At 40.2% G+C, this 13735-nt stretch overlaps 1 long non-coding RNA gene across 1 annotated transcript in view; it reads right to left on the reverse strand.

Annotated features, from left to right (window-relative positions):
- The window catches only part of LOC307182999, a 45414-nt gene extending 31886 nt beyond the window's left edge, over positions 1–13528 (reverse strand). The window contains exon 1 of the long non-coding RNA XR_013827330.1: positions 13371–13528. This is a non-coding gene — a long non-coding RNA (uncharacterized lncRNA). The remainder of the gene's footprint in view (positions 1–13370) is intronic.
- Between the last annotated feature and the right edge of the window lie 207 nt (positions 13529–13735).

Below are 13735 nucleotides of genomic sequence, written 5' to 3' on the forward strand. Positions count from 1 at the left end.
ATATATTATGAATGTGAGAACAGTAGATACACAGGCATGCATTTTACTCAAAGGTGCATTAATAGAATGGTAAATTCCATGTATTAAGTCTACAATAACAAACATATTCTGAGTTAAGACATCTGTACAGAATTGGTGCCAAATGAAATGTCACAATCAAATAAAACATCCCTTTATGAGAATCGAAAGCTTTTTTTTAGAGCTAGAAGGAACCTTTTAAATCATCCAGTAAAACTTACTCATTGGAGACATCTAACCTGAGCTTAAGAAAGATTAAATGACTTAAATAAGGTCACACCTAGCTAGCGGAAAAGCCAGGACTAGAACCTTCCTTCTCCAGATACAATTCTCTTTCCACTACATCATTAGCAGCAACTACCTGTGAAACAAAAATATGGAGGGGCTCACCTCACCACAGCATCCTCATGTGCTCATTTTGGTGTGTGCAAAGATGTTCTTTGTGATGCGTGCTGACAGTGTATCACACTTCTGCTAACTTGGACAACCTCCTCTCTTCTTGAAGACTGAGTCTATAACCAAACTGCCTTCTTCATAGTACAAACCCATGGATCCTGTGGGCACTCAAATAGTTGTTGATGGAGTCAAATATTGGCCATTTATATTCTGTGTGGATATGCACACAGAGCCCACTTCAAACAGAAAAGATTGAAATAATATTTATTTAATATAATACCTCCATCCTAACTAGACCAACCTAACCTGAGAGCTGAAATTAAAGTATCACAGCTCAGAATGTCTCAACTCAGAGCTCAGAACCAGGGCAGACAGTTGCTAGGGCAGTGGGGAGTATAAGGGAGTGACCATTTCAAGTTTCCAGAGCACATTGGGTGAACCCCCATCAAGCCATGTTCACAAAAAGGGCTCCAAACTGAATCACGGGTTTAAAAGTTCTTTGAAGTCTAATCTCTGAAAAGAATATGAATATCAAGACTGCAACACTTCACCAAATATCTGGCATGAGATTACCAAAGACTCCAGCTGAAGGCCAGAGAGAACATTAAAACAAACATCCCACATTGCTCCTGACCAATTTGCCTTTGAGAAATTGAGTAACACAAACCCCGGTTGACCTTCTGTATAGCAGCACGAAAGTCAGCATCTGTGCCTGTATCGCAGCTGAAATTTTACATAAACTAAGCACAAGGGAGCAAACTCCAGCTTAGACAACACATTTTTAAAGCAACTTTTATCACAAGGACAGTGAAATACCACAGTAGGAGCAGGTTGCTAGCTAATACAAATGATTTTAAGATTCAGTGTCAATGATTGAATTTAGAAGATTATCAAGGAAGCAAAAAAGACCAAAACATAAGGCTAACACAGGACTGGTTGCCTTTTGTTCTTTTGTAGAAATGTGTAGCTGGAAACCACTAGTAGCACTGCTTTGGACACTAGTAAAATTCCTGTAGAGTGTTTTATAAAGGTAATGAACTTGTACGTGCCTCACTGAACAGGCCTGCTATTAAATCTTCCTTTAAAAATGGGACAGATTGCTGGGGTGTTTTGTGAGTAATGTGAGCTTTTCCTGTAGCAGAGTCAGGGATTTTAATCTCTGGCCCCAAAATTATGATTTTCACTAAGTAAAATAAAACAGAAAACAATCCAGTACACACTCCACATCATCAATTTTTAATCTACCTTATTTTTAAGACTTCCCTTGTTCGGAGTAGATTTGGCGAAAGGAGTAAAGAGGAAATATCAGATGACAAACGTCCAGCCGTGACAACCCAATCACAAACAAATTAAATGTCCATCTCTGTCACAGCTGGCAACCCCAGCCTGGCCTGGGGAAAATCCTCCATTTAGTTCCGAACAAATGTATTGGAGGCTAATCAAAATCTAATAATCCCTCAAGAAAATAGCTTCCTTAGTCCACATCTATAAGAACTATACTCAGTTTGGGGGAGGTATCTACCAGTTGTTTTCCGGTATAGCAACTGTTTTGAAAATAACAGAACTGGACACCACCAGGAAGATATTTCAGCCAAGTCTATTATTCAAATCTACGTCTTCACTCACCAAAGTGTCAAGGTGATGCATTTGTTGATCTGTCTCACAATTCATTTTATTACAGACATGTAGAGATTGAGAAGACCAGAGGAGGAATTCAGGCAGAGCAAAGGAAAGAGAAACAAATTTTCACTTCCAGACAAAGCCTGCCTGTGACTAGTTGGTCTGACTAACTCTGCCAGTTTCTTTTGCCTAAACGGATGAAAAGAAAAAAACAAAAGAGTCTGATAAGAGTGAATCTGGAACATTAATTTAACCCAAGGAAAACCAGGGACGGGAGAAGGGCAAAGAAATAAGAAAAATGCACCAAGAGAGTTATCATCAGCATGAAGCAGATTTGTGCTGAATCCTGATTCTTTTCAGGACCTTTCACTGCTGGAAGACAAGCTCTTTCAATAAAAAATAAAAACTATCAAAATTATATCCAGTATTTCTCACATGCCTCCTAGGCATCACTTTACACAATTTATCCCTAAATCTCGTGATCACCTGGCAAGGAAGGAGGTATTATCCTCATTTTGTAGATGAGGAAACTGAGCTTCAGAGAGGTTCAACCACAGAGCTATTAAGTAGCAAACCAAAACTCAAGCCCAGAGCCTGAGCTGTTCTGCCTTCCCACAATCGAATCCATTCCTCTCCTCTTCTCTCTCTGGTCTGCTCAACAGTTTTCTTTCTCAGGAAACTCCTATTGCTTATTGTTCCAAATTTAAAGCAAATTAAAAGCTGCCTCATACCAAATGCATCACTACTCCAAGCCATGTAATCAGCAAGATAGGTAAAAATCACTTGGCTTTGCCACTTTGCAGATTACATAACTAGTCAAAGCAAAGTGGGACCAAGGCATGTGGAAGCAAAGCGTAGTTTAAGGCTACACTTCTCTCATGTATATTCAGCCTTTGCACCAAGACTTACTGTTCTCACCTTTTTTGGCAGATAGAAAAGTGCTGGGTTCCAACATCACTTTAAGTCTTACAGTCCCTGGAAGAGTTCAGATGAAAATGAGGCAACATCCATATGGTCCAGGGATTTTTTCTTTTTTTTTTTTTTAACAAAGAAGCCTACTACACGCCTCTAATTAAAGTATATACATTAGCATTGGAAATAGCAATTAAAGGATTTTACACACCTAGGGTCCTCTGACAACACACTCATTCACACTACTATTTAAAAGTTTGATTTTTTCCCATGGGAATTTACAATTTAAACGCTATTTTATGGTCCATTCCAAAGGCATGTTTCAAAGGGGGGTGGGATGTCTTTGGAAAAAACCTAGAAATCTAACTTTGGGTTGAAATGATGAATTTCTTTTTTAATTGTCTGGGATCTTTCTGAGAACTGTATGAGTAATCTTTGTTAAGAGACATTTTGGTGTCTACATTTCAACCCCCCTGGGGACAGTGTGATGTCACTCAGTGTCAGGGTAGCATGGGAGCAAAAGTCTGGGAGCTGGTGTCAGATATATAACAAACAGCTTCTCTTCTTACTGGCTGTTGACTTGGGGCACATTATTTAAATTCCCTTAGTCTCAGTTTCCTCCTGTGTAAAGTGAGATCAATGTACATTTCACAGGGTGGTTTTAAGCATTGAATAAGGTGAAGCCTATAAAATCCAACAGATTGCCTTGGGACATAGCAGGGTCAAAAGCCTTTCCACGCTGTATTTTGTTTTCTAGATTCTAGTAACAAAATTCATTCATTCAATGTTTCAACAAATGTTTTTTGCACTTTTCCTAGGTAACACAGCACAATTCTAAGGCTCTAAATACTAAAATGGGTAAGTCATTGTCTTTTCTTATTCTTAAAGCGCTTATAGACTATTGGAGGAGTTATTTACATATTACTTACACATATAGAAAAATGTTTCGCTCAGACATTGTGTGTTAAGTAAAAATAATAGCTAATATTCATTGAGTACATTCACTGTGCCAAACACTGTGATTTATACTATTTAATTCCTGCAACCTTTCTGCTATGAGAGGTATAAGTAAAGTGCTATGAAAACCTAGAGCACAAAGTTATTAATACCAAGAAAGGAAATCACAAAGGCTCTTCCAAAATACTTGCAATAATTAAATCAGTTCCTGAAGAATGAATAGGATGTTAACGGCTTGACATGTTTAACAGCCTAAGAGGAGAAGCCTATTCCAAGTGGAGGGAACAGCAAGAGCAAACATAGAGATCATGGGAGCACTCGGTGTGTTCAGAAAACCCAATGGCCACTGGACAAGGAGATAAAGCTAGAAAGATCGGCTGTAGAGAGCACGGAGGCCACGCTAAGGACTTCAGATCATTCCCCACCAGAGAACCTGTGAATTGCCTAATCAGATCTAAGTTTCAAGAAGACCATGGCAGTGGATAGGGCAGATTAGAGACAGGACTAACAGGATATGGGGAGCCCCATTCTGAGCCTAGAAGTGATGGTCAAACAGTGTGTACATTCAGTGCTATCCCTGCCAATAAATGGGGGTAAATATAGTTTTTTCCAGTGGTATTGGTCTGTAGAGGGGGAAATAAATGATTCAAGCTAAATTTGTGGCTGTCATTGTCTTCACGAAAAGTCAGACTCCTAACAGCCTAAACTTTGGATTTAAAGGGGTCTCTTGTAAATCCAACAGGCAAATAAAAGTTGTTTAACAGACTTTAGGGACCGGAGAGTAGATATGAGTCAAGTCTAGGTCTCTGGAAGACTTGTACGGATATTTTTTTACATATCTGGGCCTTTTTTAGCTACACGTCACACTAATATTGATAAAAAGCCACCAGCAGAGCATCATTCCTTAAAGACTTTAGAGCCTTTTTTCTTTTTTGCAGTGGGTAGAAGGGAAGTGGGTATTGCCTGTTCAATACCCCTCAGCTCCTCAAGGAAAGGTTCTGTTCATTCTCATCCTTGTTCCCCCAGCCCCTACACAGGACATGGGACATGGAAGATGGTGCATAACTCAGCAAACCTTTAATTATTTAATCAATCAATTCAAGGCAAGAGATCATAATAGGCTAAACCAGACTTCAGCTGGTTCCAGTTATATGGGAACGATCTCCTTAGAATTTCAGACAAGGGGAGCTCAGTAAGGAGCTGAAGTCCATTTCTAGGCAATCCCTGCATCTATAAAAAGAGGATTCCTAGGAGAAGGCTATTTCCTCCCCCAGACCCTGTGATATGTGTAAGATAGTACCAAGTGCAACAGAATCTTTCTTCCTAAACAGACATTTTTCCACTCCTGTATACCTTCTAAGCATGGAGTATTGGCATTTGTGTGAATTGGTTTCTCCTGAACAGGTAAATGCCTGAATATGATAATATATATGAATTATGTGTCTTTTTAGATAGACAGGCCTATACCTGAAGTCTAGAAGTTGTTGAAAACCTCATTGTCCTCCATGAGTCTCCTATCATTCAATAACTGAGTCCTTCCTCTCTGGTCTCTCTCTGTCTTCACCCTTCATTTATTCTTAATCCCTCTGCACAGTGTCCCAGATCTTTACTCTTGACCTTGGACATGGGCTTTCAGTCAAACGGTTCTATCCAGCTTTCTGCCCACTGGAGCTATGCATGGCTCTTCAAATTCCAGGGTAACTTGAGAAAACAAAGGAAAATAATCATTCCTAGTCCAAGCTCAGAATTAAATATGTAAAAGACAGATCTCTCTTTTGTTCGATATTAAATCAGAATTCTGTTGTTATGCTGATAGAGTCTTTCTGATCTGCTTAGTTTTCAAAGAATATCTTCTGTCATCCTTAGACAACATTTATACTCATGAATAGTACATTCATGGGATGTATTTTAGAGAGGAGGGAAACCCAGTTCCAAGAACTGGTTCTGTCATCCTTAGAAAGTATGTGCCAGAGCTCCAGAAAGTATGAGTAGAGCTGCGCTCCAAGAAAGAGGTAGAGAAGACAATTCTGTCTTGATACAATATTATAAAGATACAAAGTAACAAAATAAAACAATTTTCATGATGGGATTTTTCATATTTAAAAATTACTCATCTATCTACCAAATACTGTTCATGGCTGTACTATGAAACTAAGCTTAACCAGCTGGGACATATCATGAACAGTGCTGACATGCTTCAGTTGAAAACATGGGCTCTGACATGGCCTTAATTTCCATGAAAGGACACAAATTATTATGAATGTAATCTGGAGACAAAAAAGGCTGGGGCACAGAGGACTTTGGATGAATTATGTTCCATGAAACATGGCATTACTTTTAATTTTGCACTTATTGGATACTTTGTAGGCCTTTTTTTTTTTTTTTTGACAAAGTATGATTGCTGAATCATCTCCAATTTTAAAAGAACAAAACCAAAGAAAGTGGAGCTAAATTTCAATGGAAAAACCTTGGACTAAGCATAAAGCAGAGTTTCATGGTAGAATCTGAGGGTCCTTCTTTAAAGATGAAGATGAAGATAGGGGCTAGTCACAGACAGGGCTTCAAGTCTTGTAAATATTCAAATATTGTTGCATGACACAAGCAGATGCAGGAAAGCAGTTCCTTGAACACACCAGGCTTCTGCACCTACCATTCCCACGGCTTCAAATACCTTTCCCACCTGGCAAACTTCTACTCGTTCCTCAGAACCCAGATCAGATGTCACCTTCTCAGAAGCCTTCCTTGTCTATCACCCCAGTTGTAGTTAATCACTCCCCTCTTCTGTGTACGTACTTCTGTTACTGCACTTACACTAAATTATATTTGTCCATATGTCGGCTTCCCTACTAGAAATATTAATTCCTTGAAAGCAGGCCAATGTCTTATTGATCTTTGAGGAAGTAAAATATCTGAAACCACAAGCACATTTTTCACTTTGAGGAACTGAAGAAACAAGGACTAAATGTGCAAAATCGCTAAGTCTTTCTTCCTGGAACGTATTTGCACAGCCTGAGAAGTCACACAAGAGTCCATCTTCAGCACCCTTGCTCTCCTTTGGTGATTTCTTTTACTCCCTTGATTTCAGCTGTTTTTCTTATGATTGCCAAATCTACTTCTCCAACCCTGAACTTTTGTCCAAGTTCTAGACTCACATCTCCAACTTCCACTGAACATTTTCACATGAACAGCCCATGAAGATCTCAAAATTTCAATATACCCAAAAAGATCTTATAATTCCTTTGCCACAAATTTACCCACCTCGCTTGTTCTCTGTTTCAATTCATTTTCCCTATCTGACATCTTCCCTTTGTGACAAGGTAAACACTTAGAATCAGCTTTTTTCCCCTCTGTTCCATTATTTACTCTGTTCAGTCAGTCACCAAGTCCTTTCAGCATGCCCATCCACTTGTCCCTTGCTTAGGTCTTCTCTTTTCCACTTCTACTGAATTACTTCAAGCTCTCAATATATTTCTCCTGACCAATGCAATGAACTACTAAAAGTCTTCCTGCTTCCAGCCCTTTTAACCCAACTCCCATTAGACTAGAAATTACTTTCCTAGAACAAAGGTACATTTGTGTCAGCTCCCTGCTCAAAAACATCACTGATGGCTCCCCACTGATACAATTCCTTTCTCTGGCATGCCAAAACCTTCACAATCACTTCTCTTCCCATCCATTCATCATTTTCTCACCCTGCCCCACACAGTGCACACTCTACACACACACACACACACACACACACACACACACACACACACACACACACATAAAGTCCTTAGCCATACCTATCTACTCCTCAAACACTCAGGGCCCAGAGGTAAAATGAAGGGGATTTGTGAACTTGGATATAAGAAAAATTACATCTTGATTTTCATTGGCAGAAGTGTAGCATTTCCTTCTATTATGAATGTAGGCAACAAACTATAGAAATATTAGAAGTACACGTGACTTTGTCACAAATAGAAATCAGATGTAGCCATATCACATTAAAATCACTGCAGATACCATGAATTAACACTTATGCTCATCACTACTTTGAAATTACAATAGTTATTAGACTTGCAACTGGAATTTTTTGTTTAATGCCTTAACAAAGAAGTGTACTTATTATGATTTCACAACTTTTTGGTATTTCAACAGCTCTGTTTCAATTAAACTGGTTTTTGTTATTATCTTTTGTGTTTTATTTTATACATTTCAAAACTTTGTTCTGAGAATGAGTCAATAAGTACAGAAAAAGTTGAGGATGCCTCTCTGGGTTTATCCCAAACTTTACCTCTTTAAGAAGTTTTTCCAGATGACCCCACCCTCACACCACAGAGTTTAAATTAATATCTCCCTCCACTGTGAAGTCATCAACTGGTTGAAATTCCCTATTTGGCGCTCATCACCCTGCCATCCTTTATACTGACTTATTAGTCATTTACTAGTTTTTGAGGTCCTGAGGATAGGAACATTTAATTCCCATTTTTGAGTGTCGTGGAGTTTGTGTTCATGGTAGGTGATGAACCTGAGTTGTGCTGAACATGTTCCTTTTTTCAGGAAAGGTTTTAGGTTAAAGGAATTCAAACTGAGAAAATAGACATGTTGCTGATACATTTCTGTGGTTGAAGTGAGCTTGCCTACTTGTAACCTGAACTGAACGGGCTCTGTCCTCCTACCTGATTTTAGAACAAGACAGGGAAACATGGGCAAGGACAGAAAAGATGACTCTAGAAATTTTCCTTTAGGAATCCAGACATATGGCAATGAATGATTATACATATACTATATATATATATATATATATATATATATATATATATACACACACACACACATATATGGTTTTCTTTATAGCGCCATCACAACTAACAGTTAAACTGAGTTGTATTGGGACTTCCCTGGTGGTGCAGTGGTTAAGAATCTACCTGCCAATGCAGGGGACACGGTTTCGAGCCCTGGTCCGGGAAGATCCCACATGCCGCGGAGCAACTAAGCCCGTGCATCACAACTACTGAGCCCGCGATCTAGAACCAGTGAGCCACAACTACTGAGCCCATGTGCCACAACTACTGAAGCCCATGGACTTAGAGCCTGTGCTCCGCAACAAGAGAAGCCACCGTAATGAGAAACCTGTGCACCACAACAAAAAGTAGCCCCCACTCACCACAACTAGAGAAAACCCGTGCACAGCAATGAAGACCCAATGCAACCAAAAATATAATAAATAAATTTTTTAAAAATGAGTTGGATTTGAACACTCACAAGATAACAAGAAAACATTTGGAATACTGACCATTCAATGACCATCTGTGCTTCAGGGTCAAAAAAGTATTTTTGGAACAGTGACTTTTATTGTTATTTGCATGGCATAAGGTCTTTGTGTGAGGATAGAAAACACTTCTTTCACAGTTAATGTATTTTATGTTCAATGATATCCAAATCCATAACCTTAATAATAGTGTGGTTTAAAGAAATAACGTACAGTAACACATGCATGGGACACTCATCTCTTAACAATTAACTGAGATTGATAAAAATCAACACTAGATAAACATTCTTTTGACTGTGGGCCTCATTATAGGATGCTTGAGAGAAACAGAAGTTGTGAATGATAAAGAAAATACAAAAGAAAATGCTACATACGTTTCCAGTTTAATACAGAGATAAGTATTACAACTATATGTTTAACCAAATAATCAGGAATTTGGCCATTCTTCTATTTTATTCCTAGTACAGAGCCTAAGACACAACAAATGGTCCCAAAACCATCTGCCAGGAATAGACATCCGCATGCTGATTTTTTATAATTTTTAGTTACTTATGCAAGCTCCCTGCTCTTCTTCTTCCAGTTTTAGCCATTTCAGTGTTCCCTGACACACTCCTGCTTCTTATGATGACTGGCAAGGGAACTACTAATATTAGTAATAATGACAATAATAATAATAAATACCCCCATGTTTGCATAATGTTTTATAGCTGTCAATATTTTAGCTACTCATACATCAGCTTAATTCTCATACGTACACTGTGAGGAAGACAGGACTGGTATTATACAAAATATAGAGATAAAAGGACCAAAGTTCATGGAGGTTAAGTGGTTTGCCCCAGTTCCACAGCTTGTGAATAACATAGTCAAAGCATGCAACCAGGCCTACTGAGTCTAAATTCAGTTTCCATTCTACCCAGGGAAGAGTCAAAAATCAAATAATTCCATCTGGGTGATTTCTGAATCTAGTTTCAACTCTTCATCAATCATTTGGTTAAGGGCATGACTGACCACAGGTATAGAGTAGGCACTTAATCATTTGTTCATTTATTTATGCAACAAATAATTCTTTAGCACCTCATATTTATCAAGCATATAAAATCAGTTGACAGATCCAATTGTTCTTAGGCACTTAGGGTATTTACATTACAAGGAAACGACTTAGATTGGTACCTTTTTAACCAGAAGGGAGTCAGCAGGGCAACAATGCTTTAGTCATCTGCTTGTACCCATCCTGATCGTAAAAGGTGGAGGGTGGAGAAGGACACCACAGGGGCAATGAAAGGATGTAGTGAATGCTCTGGTACACCCCCCAGATACCACAGGCCCCCTCACAGACCCATGTACTGAGAGTGTTGGCGACCCATAGCTTAGAGTTGAGTGCCTCTCCAGATATTGCCCTTAGCTGAAGAGAGTCACCCCAACCAAAGCCATGCTCCCTCCTCAGGGGCAGCCTGCATCTAATAGCTGGTCTGTACTCCATAGTTACCATCAGGTCAACAGTGCCAGATGATCCCCAGCTCCCCCCACGGGCTGGCTGCCCACCCCTGCTTCTTCTGTCATGGATGTTAATCCCATGGTACAAGAAAGAAGACTTATAAGTGGGATGAAGGAGCCAAATCACCCATTGGCCCACTGGCATTGAAGGTCTCCTCACGGGTGGTAGATGGAGCATAGGTAGCCCATGACATGTGTTAGCGTGACATTGTTAAAACTTTCACCACTGGGAAACTGAAATGATAATCAAGTGGAAGGGGATGCAATGGTGGGTGTATTAGCTCATACACTGGAGAAACACGGGAGAAGTTGCATACATAAAGATAGTAGAATCAGAGGCTCTTTCTGGGGGGCAATCAATGCTTTTGGAAAAAAGAGGTAATAAAAGGCTGAGGGTGATTAATCAGCAATTAAAAGCCAGCTATCAAAGTTAAAGCTCTCTGCAGCATATGAACAGACTCATCTCCCGCAGCCAAAAGACAGAAAAGGCTGAAGACCATGACGAGGACTTTACTATACAAGTAGCAGAGGTCCAGAAAAGGCTGAATTCTTAGCTGTAGCAGGTCTGCTTTGCGAAGGCCAGGACTCTGATTGGGAAGAAATGAGACCTTGAAATACGAAATGGCAAATCTTCAAACATGAATTGCCAGGTTCTCCTGAACTCTCTGGAATTGAGGAAGTGACCCACTCCTCCCTGTTAAGATCTAGCTCTCCCCCTCCCCTGTGCTTGAAGATGCTGCAGAGGCCTCTGCTTTGCAAATCAACATGGATCCCCTCAGAATATTCCCCCACCTCTCTCCCTGGTTACACAGCTGTAATCTAGTATTAAGCCACAACAAAACCTAGTTGAAGTTGTGTTCAGCCTGCTAAGGGAAAGAGACTACATCTGGAAGGAGCTGCAGGATCTAGACAACATGTACCAGCAGGAGGCAAGAAAGTACATGCAGGATAGATTCTGAGTGTACCGGATCAAAGAAGGTGGTACAAGAAGTTGGATAAAGAACATATTGATTTGAGAGACCAATCTCAAGATTACACGTCTAGGCAAGAATCTTGAAAAATCATGTTAACACACTACTAGGATGACCTTTCATTTAAAGAAAACAATGACCCCTACTAAGTCTAGTAGATATGCCACAATTGCCCTGGCAGACCATAGAAGAGGGATTAAAAGGCTTAGAAAAATGAGTATGCTAGAGCACAAACACTAAGTAAGGCCAGAAAAACCACCAGCTGGTTACAGCCTTCTAGGAGGCCCAGAGGATATTCTGTAATCAAAGCAAGAAGAAATACACTGCCTAAGGGACATTCAGCATCACTGAGAAGCTCAGTAGTGGCTGTCCTTTGTTGACCAGAGCTGACAGTAAGAGATTTCATTATGAAACTAGACCCCTTGATAACAAATGGGATGATAGGACCCCAAAATAACAGAAGCCAGGTGGTGGAAGTTAACCATTAAAAGTAAAGTGGACACAGCAGCAAGACTGGAATGTCAGCCTGCAGGGTCTGACCCACAGAGAGCTATAGAGGTGATTAATAGGACATGGTGTCCATAGGGGCAAGATATATGGGCAACCAAGAAGGGTACTGCTCAATCTGTACAATCAAAAAAAATCAGAGAGAGATGATCGAGAAGCTGAAGGCATGTAAATCCTTTGCCCGATTTCTGGACCTGAGCCAGTTTTCAGACCCAAACTGATTGACTGAAAAAGACACTGTGTCCCCAGGAGGAAGGCTCCTGCAACACTATGCAAGCATGACTGGTAATGATTCTTCAGTCCTTCCTGAAAGGGACCTAAAGCAGTTTACTTGAGGAAACATATACTGGAGACAGGGTAATATCAAATATTTTGAAGATTATTGGATCCAGCGTCCATGTTGACATACTTAAGGTCCTGAAGCATCATTCACAACTGCCTATTAGAGCAGAGGTATGTGGAGACCAGGTAATTTTAAATAGTCCCTCTCACAGAAGGTCCACTGAGCCTGTGGACCCACCAGTGGGTCCTCTAATTGGAAGACTTTCTTGGTAGCTGGTACAACTCCAACATGGGTCTCTTGGCCAACTGAGATAGTGAATCAAAAAAAAAATTAGAACCTATGGGGACTGGCAGAGGTTGGTGCCATCCTTAGAGACCTAAAGGACTTAGGGGTGGTGGTCCCCATCATCTCTTCATTTAATTTGCCAGTCAGGTCTCTGTAAAATCAGATAAATCCTAAAATATTAGGGTAAACTACCACAAACTCAACTAAGCAGAATCCTCAATTATAGCTACTGTGCCAGGTATGTATGTTTGCTGGAGCAGATTAGCACAGCCTCAGGCACGTGGTATGCAGCCGTTGACCAGGCTTATGCATTTCTTTCCATTTCTGTCAGAAACAGTTCTCACAACAGTGTATATCCACAGTCTTGCCCCAGGACTATCCTAACTCTCTCACGCTGTATCATAATGTGGTCCAAAGGGAGTTGGGTCATCTGAGTACCCTGAAGAACATCACATTTGGTCTGCCATATCAATGATAAATAAACAGGGCCAGAACATCAAGAAGCAGCAAGTATGTTGGAAGCTTTAGTAATAAACATAACACTCTGGTGAGCAGTGATAAATCTACAAAGATTAAGAGATCTGCAACATCAGTAAAATGTTAGAGGTCTAGTGGTCTGGGAGCATGCCAGGACAGCCTCTCAAAATAAAGAAGACAGTATTGCATCTCCTACCTCCCACCTCAAAGAAGAAAGCAAAATGTCTGGCAGGTCTTTCTGAGGGCCTGGAAAAAGCATATTCCACACTTGGACTATTATTCTGACCCATATACCAGGAAACACGAAAGATGGCCAGCTTTGGGTACATCCAGAGCTGTGAAAGTCCAGGTCATGGTACAGGTAGTCTTGTCACTTGGGCCAGAGGACACAGCAGACCTTATGGATTTTCAGGTATCTGTGGGAGGGAGAGACACAGTGTGGAGTGTATGGCAAACTCTAATATGAAAATCACAATGAAGAATCCCAGAATTCTGGAGCAAAACCACCCCGCCAGGAGCGGAAAATTAGACACCTTTCAAAAGCACACAGCTCTTGGCATG

This window comes from Stenella coeruleoalba (genome assembly GCF_951394435.1).
Source record: "Stenella coeruleoalba genome assembly, chromosome: 1".
NCBI lineage: Eukaryota > Metazoa > Chordata > Mammalia > Artiodactyla > Delphinidae > Stenella > Stenella coeruleoalba.